Raw genomic sequence first — 17311 nt, forward strand, 5'->3', positions numbered from 1 at the left:
GTAGAGTTCTATAGATGCTTATTAGGTCCATCTGTTCTAGTGTGTTGTTCAGTGCCTCTGTGTCCTTACTTATTTTCTGTCTGGTGGATCTGTCCTTAGAGTGAATGATGTGTTGAAGTCTCCTAAAATGAATGCATTACATTCTATTTCCTCCTTTAGGTCTGTTAGTACTTGTTTCACATATGTTGGTGCTCCTGTATTGGGTGCATATATATTTATAATGGTTATATCCTCTTGTTGGACTGACCCCTTTATCATTATGTAATATCCTTCTTTATCTCTTGTTACTTTCTTTGTTTTGAAAACTATTTTGTCTGATACTAGTACTGCAACACCTACTTTTTTCTCCCTATTGTTTGCTTAAAATATCTTTTTCCATCCCTTGACTTTTAGTCTGTGCATGTCTTTGGGTTTGAGGTGAGTCTCTTGTAAGCAGCATATAGATGGGTCTTGTTTTTTTATCCATTCAGTGACTCTATGTCTTTTGATTGGTGCATTCAATCCATTTACATTTAGGGTGATTATTGATGGGTATGTACTTATTGCCATTTCAGTCTTTAGAATCGTGGTTACCAAAGGTTCCAGGTTACTTTCTTTAGCATCTAAGAGTCTAACTTAACTCACTTAGTATGCTGTTACAAACACAATCCAAAGGTTCTTTTCTATTTCTCCTCCTTTTTCTTCCTCCTTCATTCTTTATATATTAGGTATCAAATTCTTTACTTTTTGTCCATCCCTTGATTGACTTTGGGGATAGTCAATTTAATATTGCATTTCCCTTGCAATCAGCTGCTCCACCCTCCCTACCATGGTTTTACTACCTCTGGTGACAGCTATCCAACCCTAGGAACACTTCCATCTATAGCAATTCCTCCAAAATAGACTGCAGTGATGGTTTGTGGGAGGTAAACTCTCTCAGCTTTTGCTTATCTGGAAATTGTTTAATATCTCCTTCAAATTTAAATGATAATCTTACCAGATAAAGTAATCTTGGTTCCAGGCCCTTCTGCTTCATGACATTAAATACACCATGCCACTCCCTTCTGGACTGTAAGGTTACTGCTGAGAAGTCTGATGTTAGTCTGATGGGCTTTCCTTTGTATGTGATCTTATTTCTGCCTCTGGCTGCTTTTAAGAGTCTGTCCTTATCCTTGATCTTTCCCATTTTAATTACTATGTGTCTTGGTGTTGTCTTCCTTGGGTCCCTTGTGTTGGGAGATCTGTGGATCTCCATGGCCTGAGAGACTATGTCCTTCCCCAGATTGGGGAAGTTTTCAGCAACTACATCCTCAAAGACACTTTCTATCTCTTTCTCTTTTTTTCTTCTTCTTCTGGTATCCCTATAATGCGAATATTGTTCCGTTTGGATTGGTCACACAGTTCTCTCAATATTTTTTCATTTTTAGAGATCCTTTTTTTCTCTCTGTGCCTCAATTTCTTTGTATTCCTCTTCTCTAGTTTCTATTTCATTTATCTTCTACTCCACCATATCCAACCAGCTTTTAATACCCTCCATCGTGCTCTTCAACAATTGGATCTCTGACCTGAATTCATTCCTGAGTTCTTGGATGTCTTTCCGTACCTCCATTAGAATGTTGATGATTTTTATTTTGAACTCCCTTTCAGGAAGAGTCACGAGGTCCATATCATTTACATCTTTCTCCAGAATTGTATTCGTAATTTTACTCTGGACAAGGTTCCTTTGGCATTTCATGTTTGTATATGGGGCCCTCTAGTGTCCAGAAGCTCTATTCTGGAGCTGCTCAGTCCCTGAAGCAATGCCAGGGGTCGCAGGGGAGTGGTACTGGTGCCTGGGGGGAGGAAATAGCTGTTCCCTGCCTCCCGGCTGCTGTGCCTGTCTCCACTGCATGAGCCAGTGGGCTGGTCACACAGGTATAAGTTTTTGTCCCAGAGCAGAGGGATATGGATCCTTGCTTTCCACAAGTGGCCAGAATCCCAGTCTCTTCAGGAACTCTGCCTGTATTAACTTTCCAACCTGTTAGTCATGCGAGTCTCATGAAAGCACCATGAAATGTAGCTTTGTGCTCCCAGAGCAGATCTCTGGAACTAGGTATTCGGCAGTCCCAAGCCTTCCACACCCTCCCTGCTCAGTTTCTCTTCCTCCCGCCGGTCAGCTGAGGTGAGGAAGGGGCTCAGGTCGCGGAGCCATAACTATGGTACGTTACCCCGTTGGGTGAGGTCTGCTCTTTTCTCCAGGTGTGTGCAATCTGACGCCATCCTCTTTCCTGTTGCTCTCTCAGGATTAGTTGCACCAATTAAATTTTCTAATTGTATCCAGTTTTAGGAGGAAGCCTCTGTCTCTCCTCTCACACTGCCATCTTTAATCCCCTATCGGGTTATCTATTTTGTTTAGTTTCTCAAAGAACGAGCTCCTGCTTTCATTGATTCTTTCTATTGTTTTATTCTTCTCAATTTAATTTATTTCTGCTCTAATCTTTATTATGTCCCTCCTTATACTGACATTGGGCCTGATTTGCTCTTCTTTTTTTCATTTCATTAATTGTGCATTTGGACTGTTCATATGGGATTGTTCTTCTTTCCTGAGGTGGGCCTTTATTGTAATATACTTCCCTCTTAGCATTGCCTTTGCTGCGTCCCACAGATTTTTGTGGTGTTGAATTGTTGTTATTTGTCTCCATGTATTGCTTGATCTCTGTTATTTGGTCATTGATCCATTGGTTATTTAGGAGGATGATGTGAAGCCTCCATGTGTTTGTGGGATTTTTCATTTTCTTTGCATAGTTTATTGCTAGTTTCATACGTTTGTGATCTGAGAAACTGGTTGGTATAATTTCAATATTTTTGAATTTACTGAGGCTCTTTTTGTGGCCTAGTATATGATCTATTCTTGAAAATGTTCCATGTGTACTTGAGAAGAATGTGTATCCTGCTGCTTTTGGGTGGACTGTCTGTAGATGTCTGTTAGGTCTATCTGTTCTAATGTGTTGTTCAGTGCTTCTGTGTCTTTACTTATTTTCTATGGTTGATCTGTCCTTTGGAGTGAGTGGAGTGTTGATGTCTCCTAGAATGAGTGCATTACATTCTATTTCCCCATTCAGTTCTGTTATTTTTTGTTTCACATGTGTAGATGTTCCTGTGTTGGGTGCATAGACATTTGTAATGGTTATATCCTCTTGTTGGACTGACCCCTTTATCATTACATAATGTCCTTCTTTATCTCTTGTTCCATTCCTTGTTTTGAAGTATATTTTGTCTGATACTGATACAAGTACTGCAATTCCTTTTTATTCTCCCTAATAGTTGCATGAAATATCTTTTTCCGTCTCTTCACTTTTAGTCTGTGTATGTATTTGGATTTGAAGTGAGTCTCTTGTAGGCAGCATATAGATGGGTCTTGTATTTTTATCCATTCAGTTTCTCTATGTCTTTTAATTGGTGCATTTAGACCATTTACATTTAGGGTGATTATCAATAGGTATGTACTTGCCACTGCAGGGTGTAGATTCATGTTTACCAAAGGGTTCAAGGGTAAATTCCTTACTATCTAAGAGTCTAACTTTACTCACTTACTATGCTATACAAACACAGCCTAAAGGTTCTTTTTTTCCCATTCTTTTTCTTCCTCCTCCAATCTTTATATATTAGGTATCGTATTCTGTACTCTTTGCCTATCCCTTGACTGACTTTGGGAGTAGTTCATTTAATTTTGCATCTGCTTAGTAATTATGTGTTCTATTTCCTTTGCTGTGCTTTTATTTCCTCTGGTGACAGCTATTTAGACTTAGGAACACTTCCATCTATAAGAGTTCCTCCAAAATACACTGTAGAGATGGTTTGTGGGGGGTAAATTCTCTCAGTTTTTGCTTACCTGGAAATTGTTTAATCCATATTTCAAATTTAAATAATAATCTTGCTGGGTAGAACAGTCTTGGTTCAAGGCCCTTCTGTTTCATTGCATGAAATATATCATGCCACTCCCTTCTGGCCTGTAAGGTTTATGTTGAGAAGTCTGATGATAGCCTGATAGGTTTTCCTTTGCATGTGATCTTTTTACTCTCTCTAGCTGCTTTTAATATTCTGCCCTTATCCTTGATCTTGCCATTTTAATTATTATATGTCTTGGTGTTGTCTTCCTTGGGTTCCTTGTGTTGGGAGATCTGTGCACCTCATGGCCTAAGAGACTATTTCTTTCCCTAGATTGGGGAAGTTTTCAGCAATTACCTCCACAAAGACACTTTCTATCCCTTTTTCTCTCTCTTCTTCTTCTGATATCCCTATAATGAGAATATTGTTCTGTTTGGTTTGGTCACGCAGTTTTCTCAATATTCTTTCATTTCTAGAGATCCTTTTTTCTGTCTGTGTCTCAGCTTCCTTATATCCTCTTCTGTAATTTCTATTCCATTTGCTGTTTACTCCACTACATCTAATCTGCTTTTAAATCCCTCTATTGTATGTTTCATTTCTAATACTGTATTCCATAATCACTGAATCTCCTTCAGGAATTCTTTCCTGAGTTCTTAAATATTTTTAGGTACATATTTGTGTCTATTTGTGAAATCTCTTTCAGGAAGATTAATGAGTTCAGTTTCACTTGACCCCTTTTCTGGTTTTTGTGAGATTTGGGTTTGAACTAGGTTCCTTTGACATTTGATATTTGTATGTGGCACCCTCTACTACCCAAAAGCTCTACTCTCTGGAGCTGCTCAGCCCCTGGAATGATGTCAGGGGTCACAGGGGAGTGGTGCTCTTGTCTGGGGGGAGGAATGAGCTGTTTCATGCTTCCTGACTGCTATGCCTGCCTCCACTGACAGAATCAGTGGGCCAAACACACAGGTGTAATAAGCCTCTATGCCTTGCATTTTCAGCTGCCTTGGGCAGGGCTTTCCTCTGGCTGACCTGATGCAGGCAGGTGCTGCCAGTTTGCAAGCCAGTGTGAGCTGGTAGTGAGGAAGGCACGGCAGGCTGCATATGATGGTGGGGTCCTTGGAGCTGCATAGCCAGTCAGTGAGATGGAGCATTTGAAGCTCCTGAAAGTTTCAAACCTGCTGGGCAGAGTGCCCCCAGACAATTTTGTCCACCTGTCCTTTCTCCTGAGTAGGAAGCTCTATGCAATCCTTCCCCTTTAGCAGCCCTCTTGCTGTTAGGAAGTCTCTCAGACTTCCCACCTTTCTTTTGTTCCAGAGCAGCCAGATGTGGATCCTTGTTTTCCACAAGCAGCTGGAATCTCAGTCTGTCCAGGTATTCCACCTGTCTTAGCTTTCCAACCCCATTAATCACCAGAGCATGATGCAACGTAGGTTCGTGCTCCCAGAGCAGATCTCTAGGGCTGGGTGTTTAATCCTAGGCATCCACTCCCTCCCTGCTCCATTTCTCTTCCTCCCACCTGTGAACTGGGGTGGGGGAAGGGCTTGGGTCTCGCCAGATCATGGCTTCAGTACGTTACCATGTTCCATGAGGTCTGTTCTCTTCTCCAGGTTTATGCAGTCTGGAATAGCCTTCTTTCCTATTGCTCTTTCAGGATTGGTTGCATTAATTATAGTTTTGTATTATATGTGGTTTTGAGAGGAGGGCTCCATCTCACCTCTCATGCCACCATCTTTAATCTCCTCTATTTGTAGATTTTCCTGAAAAAGTTATTTATTCATTTTGATGTACACACTCATTCACTGTACACACTTTAGACCATTTCCAGAAAGTTCTTTTTTTTTTAAAATAAATTTTACTGGTTTCTCTGTTGAGCAGAGTTATCTACACAGTCATGCCAAATGTGGAACTGAACTTAGCTGATGCTTAAATGCATTTTGCTATGTGAAGGAAGCCAGACACAAGATTCTATATTTCAGACAGTCCATGTATATAGCATACTGAAAAATCGAACACTATAGCGATTTTTTTTTAGATAATTATTTTTTATTGAAGGGTAGTTGACACACAGTATTACATTAGTTTCAGGTGTACAACACAGTGATTCAACATTTATATACATGATAATTCTAGGTACCAGCTATCACCATACCAAGTTGTTATAATATTTTGACTATATTCCTTATACTATACATTACATCCCGGTTACTTATTTATTTTACAATTGGAAGTGTGTGTATATATATATATATGTACATATATATATGTACATATATATATATATATTTTGTGTGTGTGTGAGGGCATCTCTCATATTTATTGATCAAATGGTTAACAACAATAAAATTCTGTATAGGGGGTCAATGCTCAATGCGCAATCTTTAATCCACCCCAAGCCTAATTTTCATCAGTCTCCAATCTTCTGAAGCATAACGAACAAGTTCTTACATGGAGAACAAATTCTTACATAGTGAATAAGTTACATGGTGAACATTACAAGGGCAGTCATCACAGAAGCTTTCGGTTTTGCTCATGCATTATGAACTATAAACAGTTCAAATATGAATACTCATTTGATTTTTATACTTGATTTATATGTGGATACCACATTTCTCTATTATTATTATTTTTAATAAAATGCTGAAGTGGTAGGTAGATACAAGATAAAGGTAGAAAACATAGTTTAGTGTTGTAAGAGAGCAAATGTAGATGATCAGGTGTGTGCCTGTAGACTATGTGTTAATCCAAGCTAGACAAGGGCAATAAAACATCCACGTATGCAGAAGATTTCTCTCAGAACAGGGGGGTGAGGTTCTAAGCCTCACCTCTGTTGATCCCCCTTTTTCTCACCTGATGGCCCCCCTGCAACTGTGCCTGTCTTAGGTTGTTCCTCCCTTGAGGAATCTTACCCGTCTCTGGCTAACCAGTCATCTTCCGGGGCCATACAGGGAAATGTTAAGTTGGTAAGTGAGAGAGAAGCCTTATTGTTTGAAAAGGTTGGCTTTTTACTTCTTTGCATATTTATGCCCTGTGGCTTCTATGCCCAGCATTTGTCTTGAGGTGTCTTTACCACTTGGAAGAATTATGATACTCGGTAAATTCGATATGAGGCACGAATTCTATTTAAGGGTTGTAGTTAGGAAGGAAGAAGAAAAGCTATAGAAGTAGCAGGTGGCAGAAAACATGGGAAGATTGATTATTTCTTTGACATATCTTCTTGTAGAGTAACGTCAGCATGTATAGGTTTTAAACTACTAATTAAATTGCACGCACACATTAACATAATAGGAATACAGGTACATAACCAAAGCATACCTGTAATTACCAGCCATCTCCAGTGAAACCAAGAAAACCAGTTAGGCACCTTAGGCATTTGTGAAAACTTATCTATGATATGGTGGATATTGTCCAACTGAACTTGAACAGTCTGAGAGAAATCAGACAAATTAAAACAACCCATTCCTGGGGACTGTTCACATCCCATATGTTCTTTTAACAGCAAATAGTCTGTAGTTGTAAGATTTTGGAGAGCTACAATTTGCAGTTCTCCTAATTCTTGGTTGAGTTCCAACAGTATAGAGCCAGTCAAATTTGTTATTTTACTGTATGCACAGGCCAGCTTAGATATCTCCTACCTCATTCCCATGGCAAGTCCAGGAACTGGTAGGACGAGTGCATCTACAGCTGTAGCAGTGCATGGATCTTTGTTGGGGTTTTTTGATGATCATCTTCTGGCATGAGTCTTCCAGAGAGTGCTGATGTTGGAAGTTCTTGTTCATATCATATCTTAGTTCATTTTCGGGGTAGCCAAATTAGGCTTTGATCCTCTGTATAAACACAAACAGACCCTTTGCCTACACACTATAGCGATTGTTAAAAATGTGTGGTTGCCAGGGTTTGTGATTAGGAGGAGGCATTGGCTACAAAGTGGTATCATGAGGAAATTTGGGGGGTGTTGAACAGTTCTACATGGGACTGTGGTGTGGAATACATGACTCCATACATTTATCAAAACCCGTAGATCCTATAGAAGACAGTCCAAGGACTGGGAGCTGCGGAGGGAGGGCATCCCATGCTTGTGGCTGTGCCAGACTGTGGTGGAATTTCTGTTTTTTTGTCAATTTTATGAATACAAATTTAAAAAAATCAGATCATGGTGGCAACCTAAAAAGGAATGCAGACTGTGACAAACAAATGTAACTGCATTTCAAGCAAATCACAAAATCACACTGAAGGGCCTTGGAAGAAAGGCATGACCTAATTAAATCTGGAAAACAATGTTCTGACTGTACATGGTAATGCTAAAGGCAAAAAGAGCAGTATGAAAACATTACACTCTCAGTAAATTTTTCCTCACAGGCATGTGTGTCAGCAGTTCTAGAACTATTCCATATGAGTAAATCAACTGTAGGTAATGAAAGCCAAATCTATCACTGATAGCAGGGAAGTTACAAATCAAGGAGAAAGGCTAAAATGGACCCTGTGGTGCTTAAAATACGCACACACACACACACACACAGATACAGAAATAAATATGTATAAGTGTGTGTGTGTACACATAAGGTAGCATACCTAGATATTTTTCCTGGCTCTGTTCACTGAGAGGAATGAGCACTTACAGCACTCAGATCATGGATTCTTGGGTCTTGGGGAAGTATTTGATTCCAGGATAAGCAAAATACACAATGACCTTGGAGCATCTTATCTACCAAAAAGTAAGGAAGTACTAAATACATATTACATAAAAGTACATATATTATAAAAGGATGTGGGAATGTTAAAAGGACAAGAACCATACTGAAATAGTTGCGAATGAGCAATGTTGGAACAATATGAGCAAGAAAATAAATAAGAATATTAGCAAACCGAATTCAAAAATACATCAAAAATATTTTCCACAGTGATCAAGTAGGATTTATTCCAGGGATGCAGGGATGGTAAAATATTAGAAAATCCATCAAGGTCATCCACCACATCAACAATAAGAAGGATAAAAACCACACGATCATTTTCATAGATGCTGAAAAAGCATTAACAAAATTCAACATCAATTCATGATAAAAACTCTCAAATAAATGGATGTAGAGGGCAAGTACCTCAACATAATAAAGGCCATATATGACAAATCCATGGCCAACATCACACTTAACAGTGAGAAGCTGAAAGCCTTTCCTTTTAGATCAGGAACAAGACAAGGATGCCCACTCTCCCCACTGTTATTCAACATAGTTCTGGAGGTCCTAGCCATGGCAATCAGACAACACAAAGAAATAAACGCATCCAGATTGGTAAAGAAGAAGCTAAACTGTCACTGCTTGTAAATGATATGATATTGTAGATAAAAATCCCTGAAGAATTCACTCCAAAACTACTAGATCTAATATCTGAATTCAGCAAAGTTGCAGGATACAAAATTAATATACAGAAATCTTTTGCATTCCTATACACTAATGATGAACTATCAGAAAGAGAAATCAGGAAAACAATTTCATTCACAATTGCATCAAAAAGAATAAAATACCTAGGAATAAACCTAACCAAGGAAATGAAAGACCTGTACCCTGAAAACTACAAGACACTCATGAGAGAAATTAAAGAAGACACCAATAAATGGAAACACATCCTATGCTCATGGATAGGAAGAATTAATATTGTCAAAACAGCCATCCTGCCTAAAGCAATCTATAGATTCAATGCAATCCCTATCAAAATACCAACAGCATTCTTCAACAAGCTAGAGCAAATAGTTCTAAAATTCATATGGAACCACAAAAGACCCGAATAGCCAAAGTAATCCTGAGAAGGAAGAATAAAGCTGGGGGGATTATGCTCCCCAACTTCAAGCTCTACTACAAAGCAACAGTAATCAAGACAATTTGGTACTGGCACAAGAACAGACCCATAAACCAATGGAACAGACTAGAGAGCCCAGATATAAACCCAACCATATATGGTCAATTCATATACAATAAAGGAGCTGTGGACATACAATGGGGAAATGACAGTCTCTTCAACAACTGGTGTTGGCATAACTGGACATCTACATGCAAGAGAATGAAACTGGATTATTGTTTAACCCCACACACAAAAGTATACTCAAAATGGATCAATGACCTGAATATAAGTCATAAAACCATAAAACTCTTAGGAGACAACATAGACGAAAATCTCCTGAATATAAACATGAGCAACTTCTTCCTGAACACATCTCCTTGAGCAAGGAAACAAAACCAAAAATGAACACATGGGACTCCATCAAACTAAAAAGCTTCTGCACGTCAAAGTACACCATCAACAGAACAAAAAGGCATCCTACAGTATGGGAGAATATATTTGTAAATGATATACCTGACAAAGGGTTAACATACAAAATATATAAAGAACTTACCTCAACACCCAAAAAGCAAATAACCCAATTAAAAAATGGGCAGACGATATGAAGAGACAATTCTCCAAAGAAGAAATTTACATGGCCAACAGGCACATGAAAAGATCCTCCACATCGCTAATTATCCGGGAAATGCAAATAAAAACCACAGTGAGATACCACCTAACACCAGTTAGGATGGCCAGCATGAAAAAGACTAGGAACAACAAATGCTGGCAAGGATGCAGAGAAAGGGGAACCCTCCTACACTGCTGGTGGGAATGTAAATTAGTTAAACCATTGTGGAAAGCAATATGGAGATTCCTCTAAAAACTAAAAATAGAAATACTATTTGATCTGGGTTTTCCACTTTTAGGAATTTACCCTATGAACGCAGGAGTCCAGTTTCAGAAAGACATATGTGCCCCTATATTTATCACAGCACTATTTACTATAGCCAAGAAATGGAAGCAACCTAAGTGTCCATTGGTAGATGAATAGATAAAGAAGAAGTGGTACATATACACAATGGAATACTATTCAACCATAAAGAAGAAACAAATCCTGCCATTTGCAACATGGATGGAGCTAGAGGGTATTATGCTCAGTGAAATAAGCCACACAGAGAAAGAGAAGTACCAAATGATTTCCCTCATTTGTGGAGTATAACAAAGAAGCAAAACTAAAAGAACAAAACAGCAGCAGACTCAGACTCCAAGAAGGGGCTAGTGGTTACCAAAGGGGAGGGGTGGGGAAGGGCAGGTGGGGAGGGAGGGAGACGTGGATTGAGGGGTATTGTGTTTGGTTCACATGGTGTGAGGGAGGGTCATGGGGAAAACAGTGTAGCACAGAGAAGGCAAATAGAGAATCTGTGGCATATTACTACACTGATGGGCAGTGACTGCAATGGGGCATAGGGGGGGACTCGATAATATGGTTGAATGTAGTAATCACATTGTTTCCTCATGTGAAACCTTCATAAGAGTGTATATCAATAATTCCTTAAAAAAAGATAATAAATAAGAATAGTATTGGATTATAACCCAAAGAATAAAATAAATAAGAGTGTGAGTCAATACTGATATAGCTAATAATTTCATAGATAAATAAATGGAGAAAGGACAGCCCTTTTCAGAGCTCCAGTGAGTAAATATGGGAGGAATAAAGGAAATAGAAAATCACAACTAGGAAATCTTGCTTCAGGCAAGATTCACTGACAAGTGCTAATATAAAAGGCTGAAAATTTAATGAGAAACAGGATATTTGCATAGTCTTCAAACACATACTTTATTCATTACAAAGAGAAAAACAGTAACTTCACAGTGGAGAACACTGGCAGATGTTACCTTTACCAGTGATCAAGGCTAATATCACCAATCAGAAGACATATTGACTTCACATGAGATGCTGAGAGAGCACATCATTTCTCAGGGATTTTTCCTTGAAATGCATAGCTGTAATCTAATTATGCAAAAACATCAGACAAACTCAAACTGAGGGGTATTCTGCAAAATATCTGACTAAAACTCTTCAACAATATCAAGGTTGCAAAAGCCAAGGAAAGAAATGAGGAGCTGTCATAGACTGGAGAAGACCAGTGAAGATCACCACTAGGTGGAATGTGGGATCCTAGGTTTGAAACTGAACAGATGAAAATAAACTTTAAGGGAAAAACTGGTGAAATCCTGATAAAGCATATTGTTTAATTAATAGCAATGTACCAATGTTAATGTTTTAGCTTTCATAATTGCATTACTGTTCTGTAAGATGTTAACTTCTTACATAGAGTTATGTAAGATGTCAGTGGTAGCTGGGAGAATATGTGGAAACTCTGTGTTAATTTTTTTATTGTGGTAAAATACATATAACATAAACATGTTGACTATTTTAACCATTTCAAAGTGTATAATTCAGTGGCATTTAGTACATATAGTATACTATGCAATCATTAACTAGAGTTTCAGAACATATTAATCACCACAAAAGAACTGTAATATTTTTGTTATTGGACCCCAAAGACTAGGTTCTTGAGTGGCAATGTTATAGAAACGAATACGGCACTCAAAAGAAAGGAAGTAGGCAGAGTTTATAGAGACAGCTTGTCTACAAGGGCGCTGACAAGAAAGAGGAATGTTGTACTCCTTAAGAGGGTTGTGCATAAGGCTTATAAAGGCAGTTTCAGGGGTGAGGAGCTGGAGTAAGAGATCATTATCTTGTAGGTGGCTTGAAACTGTCTGGAAAACAATTATCTGTAATTTCAAGGGAACTCCAGGCAAAATTCCTGAAACTAAGAAAGGTCTGGTTAGAGGGCAACATGGAGGGAGAGGTTTAACTTCTTAGCTCATTTCAAATAGGAGTGAGTTAGGCTTTGTTAGAGTCTCTAACATTTTTACATTTTAGGGGGCTAAAATAAAGATAAATTAAAGAAGACAGAAATAAATGGAAATCTATCCCATGCTCATGGATAGGAAGAATTACTTTTGTCAAAATGGCTATCCTGCCCAAAGAAATTTACAGATTCAGTGCAATCCCTATCAAAATACCAATAGCATTCTTCAATGAAATAGAACAAATAGTTCTAAAATTCATATGGAACCACAAAAGACCCTGAATAGTCAAAGCCATCCTGATAAAGAAGAACAAAGCTTGGGGGATTATACTCCCTGACTTCAAGCTCTACTACAAAGCCACAGTAATCAAAACAATTTGGTACTGGCACAAGAACAGACCCATAGATCAATGGAATAGAATAGACAGCCCAGATATAAACCCACACACATATGGCCAATTAACATATGATAAAGGAGCCATGGACATACAATGCGGAAAAGAGAGCCACTTCAACAAACTGGTGTTGGCAAAACTGGGCAGCTACATGTAAGAGAATGAAACGGATTATTATCAAACTCCACACACAACAGTAAACTCAAAATGAATCAAAGACCTGAATGTAAGTCATGAAACCATAAAACTTTTAGAAGAAAATAGGCAAAAATCTCTTGAAAATATAAGCATGAGCAATTTTTCCTGGACACATCTCCTTAGGCAAGGGAAACAAAATAAAAAATGAACAAGTGGGACTACATCAAACTAAAAAGCTTCTGTACGACAAAGGACACTATTAGCAGAACAAAAGGGTACTCTACAGTATGGGAGAATATATTCATAAGTAACTCATCTGATAAGGAGTTAACATCCAAAATATATAAAGAACTCATATGCCTCAACACCCCAAAAACAAATAACCCAATTAGAAAATGGGTGGAGGATTTGAACAAGACACTTGTCCAAAGAAGAAATTCAGATGGCCACAGGCACATGAAAAGATGCTCCACATCGCTAATCATCAGGGAAATACAAATTAAAACCACAATGAGATATCCCCTCACACCAGTTAGGATGGCCAGTATTCAAAGACAAGAAACAACAAATGCTGGCGAGGATGAGGACAGACAGGAACCCTCCTACACTATTGATGGCAATGTAAATTGTTGCCACCACTGTAGAAAGCAATATGGAGGTTCCTCAAAAAACTAAAAATAGAAATACCATTTGACCCAGGAATTTCACTCCTAGGAATTTACCCAAAGAATACAAGTTCTCAAATTCAAAAAGACATATGCATCTGTATGTTTATCGCATAACCATTCACAATAGCCAAGATATGGAAGCAATCTTAGTGTCCATCAGTGGATGAATGGATAAAGAATGAGTGGTACATATACACAATAGAATATTATTCAGCCATAAGAAGAAAAGAGATCCTACCATGTGTAACAACATGGATGGAGCTGGAGGGTATTATGCTCAGTGAAATAAGCCAGGCAGAGAAAGACAAATACCAAATGATTTCCCTCATTTGTGTAGTATAACAACAAAGTAAAACTGAAGGGACAAAACAGCAGCAGACTCACAGGCTCCAAGAAGGGACGAGTGGTTACCAAAGGGAAGGGGTTGGGGAGGGAGAAGGGATTTAAGGGGCATTATAATTAGCACTCACAATATAGGTAGGTCTTGGGGAAGGCAGTATAGCATGGAGAAGACAAGTAATGACTCTGTAGCATCTTACTACACTGATGGACAATGACTGCAATGGGGGGATGAGGACTTGATAATCTGGGTGAATGTTGAAACCACAATGTTGCCCTTGTGAAACCTTCATAAGATTGTGTATCAATGAGACCTTAACAAAAAATACATAATTGATTAAAAAAAGAAAGGAATGTAAAGGAAAAAGAAGCTGGGATGTAGTGTCTTATGTGTCCAAGGCCTGGCCTTCCTGGAGAGCTGGTTCTAGAAGACAGACTGAACACCCAGGAGACCACTGTGAGCAGCTGACATGGTCTGACAGACTTCCTGGAACCCCTCCCCCAATCAGAGTGGCTTTCACGCCAAAGCCAGCAGCAGCTCTGTGGTGAGCACCAGCTTAGAGCATGGGGAATGGCAGGCATTTTTCTGGCAAACTCTTCATGAGCACTGTATTGATTTGAATTAATGCCAGCCCCTCCCCTGACCCACCCAAATTTCATATCCATCTGGATCCTCTGAATGTGACTTTATTTGGAAATGGTGTCTTTTCAGGTATACTAGTTAAGATGAAGTCATATTGGGGTAGAGTGAACCCTAAATCCAATATGATTGGTGTCCTAAAAAGAAGAGGCGAAGAGATGCAGAGACACAAACAGCACAACGCCGTGTGGCAAGGCAGAGACTGAAGTGATGCAGCTATGAGCCGCCAATCACAGGGGCTGCCAGCAGCTACCACAACCCAGACGAGGCACGGAAGGGTCCTCCCACAGAGGCTTCAGAGGGACGTGGGCGCTGCCGGCACCTTCACTTTGAACCTCCAGAACCATGAAGAAAAAATTTCTGTTGTTATAGGCCCCTAGTTTGTGGTATTCAGTTACTGCAGCCCAGGAAGTTAACATGAGCACCTCCTACGTGCCAGACACTGCACCAAGCCCTGGAGACACAGTAGTGAATAGAGACAAGACTTGTTCTTAAGAGCTCTCAGCCCACGGTTGGCACCAGGGGAGAGGTAGACTTGTACGAAACTCCAGGAGGCTCTGGGGATAGAGGGCAGAGACTCCTAACCGCGCCTGTGGTCTGGAAAGTTCTTCTATGGAGGAGATGTCTGTGAGGCCCAGAAAACTGAGCTCTTCTTTGTAAGGACATTTTTTCCTAGGCGATGGCCAAGCTGATGTTCCTTCCCTGTCACTCCCTTGTTTGCAGCAAAAGCTTTGGAAACCCTCAACTCTTTATGGGTCACCAGGCATGCCATGCTGCTCTGTGCCTCCCATAAATCACAGTAATTTGATTATATGTCTGTCTCTCTCTGGGTTGCAAGGACAAGTTGTTACTGTTTTTTTAAATTGCTCATATTGCTTATCAATGTGACTGTCACCAAGTTAAGTGCCCAAAGGCTGTTGAAAAGAGTAATGCTAAAAACCAAGTTAAAATAGCTATAAGAGATCCTTCTGGAGTGACAGAAATGTTCTATAATCAGTGGTGGTAGTTGAATATGTCTGTAAGTTTACTAAAAATCATTGAATTGTAGACACAAAAACAGACAAACTTTATAGTATGTAAATTATGCCTCAATAAAGCTATTAAAAAAATGTCAAACCTACTTGAATGGCAAAAGTGGAAAAGAGAGAAAATGCCCAGTGCAGCTGAAATGCTGCTGCACCACCATTGACTGTAAATCTGCTCTGCTGTGTTGGAAACAGCTTGACAAGTACCATTAATGCTAAACAAACATATAACCTATGGCCTGATGGTCTCATTCACAGGTATATTTCTCTCTCTCTCTCTCTCTCTCTCTCTCTCTCTCTCTCTATATATATATATATATATATATATATATATATATATATATATACGTATATATTTATATACGTATATATACATACCTTCCATACCTGCTGGAGTAGTAAAGTAGTAGCTAAGGCAGTAACTGCTTGCCATGTCCCTGTATTCCTGCTGGGTCTGCAATTGAGGAGTAGTGGTGGTGCATGAGAGTGCCCTCTGCTGGCCTCCACCCCATGTCAATGAGGTTTCCTTTTCTTAATTTTCATTTATGAATGCTTCTTCCTCCTGTAAGTCCTCAAAGTGATTCTTTGGATGCTGAAAGGGCTTGGCTGGTTGGCTGGATTTTTTCTTTCCCCAAAGCATTAATTAAACTGCTTCCTTATTGCTCAGCCCAGTTGATATATATATATATATATATATATATATATATATATATATATATATCTGCCAAAGACATGTGAAAGATTCAAAGAGCATTATTCATAATGGCCCCAAACCAGAAATCACCCCAATACCCATCAACAATAGAATGAATGTGGGAACTACAGAACTATAAGAATAAACCAGATTCATTCAAAAATAACAACTACACGTGACAGCACGGTTGAATCTCACAAAGGAACGTTGTGAAAAAGCCAGACCCAATGGAGCACAAACTGAGGTTCCATGAATGTAAATGACAAAACCAGAAGTGTGAATCTGTGGCACAATAAGTTAGGATAGCAGTTATCTTCGTGGGGGGAGGAGAGGAGTAGTGGGACAAGCGCAGGAGGGGGACTCCTGAGGTATTGATCATACTCTGTCTCTTGAGATGGATGTTGATGGATGCTCTTGAGATGGTTTATTCAATCTGTGAGGAGTCATTGAACGGAACCCTTAATGTGCACTGTTCCATATGTATTTTATACTTCTCCGAAAAGTTAAAATCAAAAACAAAACATAAAGCCTGGAGACTGAGTTCTCATCTCTCCATCTCCATCTCTGGCCACTCTGCAAACTACAACACCCAGCCAGTGTGGGCTCCTAGTATGAGCTGGGCTCTGGAAAGCACTGGAAAGTTTCAGTGATTCTTCCTTGATTTGTACTTGCAGTTGTATAGGGGAGGCAACCATATGTGTTAACATGTCTATGGGGCTCAGGGCTCTCTTTTGGGGGTCTCTCATTCAAATGCTGTAGCATGGCCCATAAGCAGACTGACCATCCCTGCAGACTGTTGGTATTCTGACTTTAGTCCAGATTTTAAAAAGCCATTGTGCCTCTCTATCATGCCTGCACATGAAACTTCCA

Source organism: Manis pentadactyla, chromosome 4 (assembly GCF_030020395.1).
Source record: "Manis pentadactyla isolate mManPen7 chromosome 4, mManPen7.hap1, whole genome shotgun sequence".
In the NCBI taxonomy this organism is placed as follows: Eukaryota; Metazoa; Chordata; class Mammalia; order Pholidota; family Manidae; genus Manis; species Manis pentadactyla.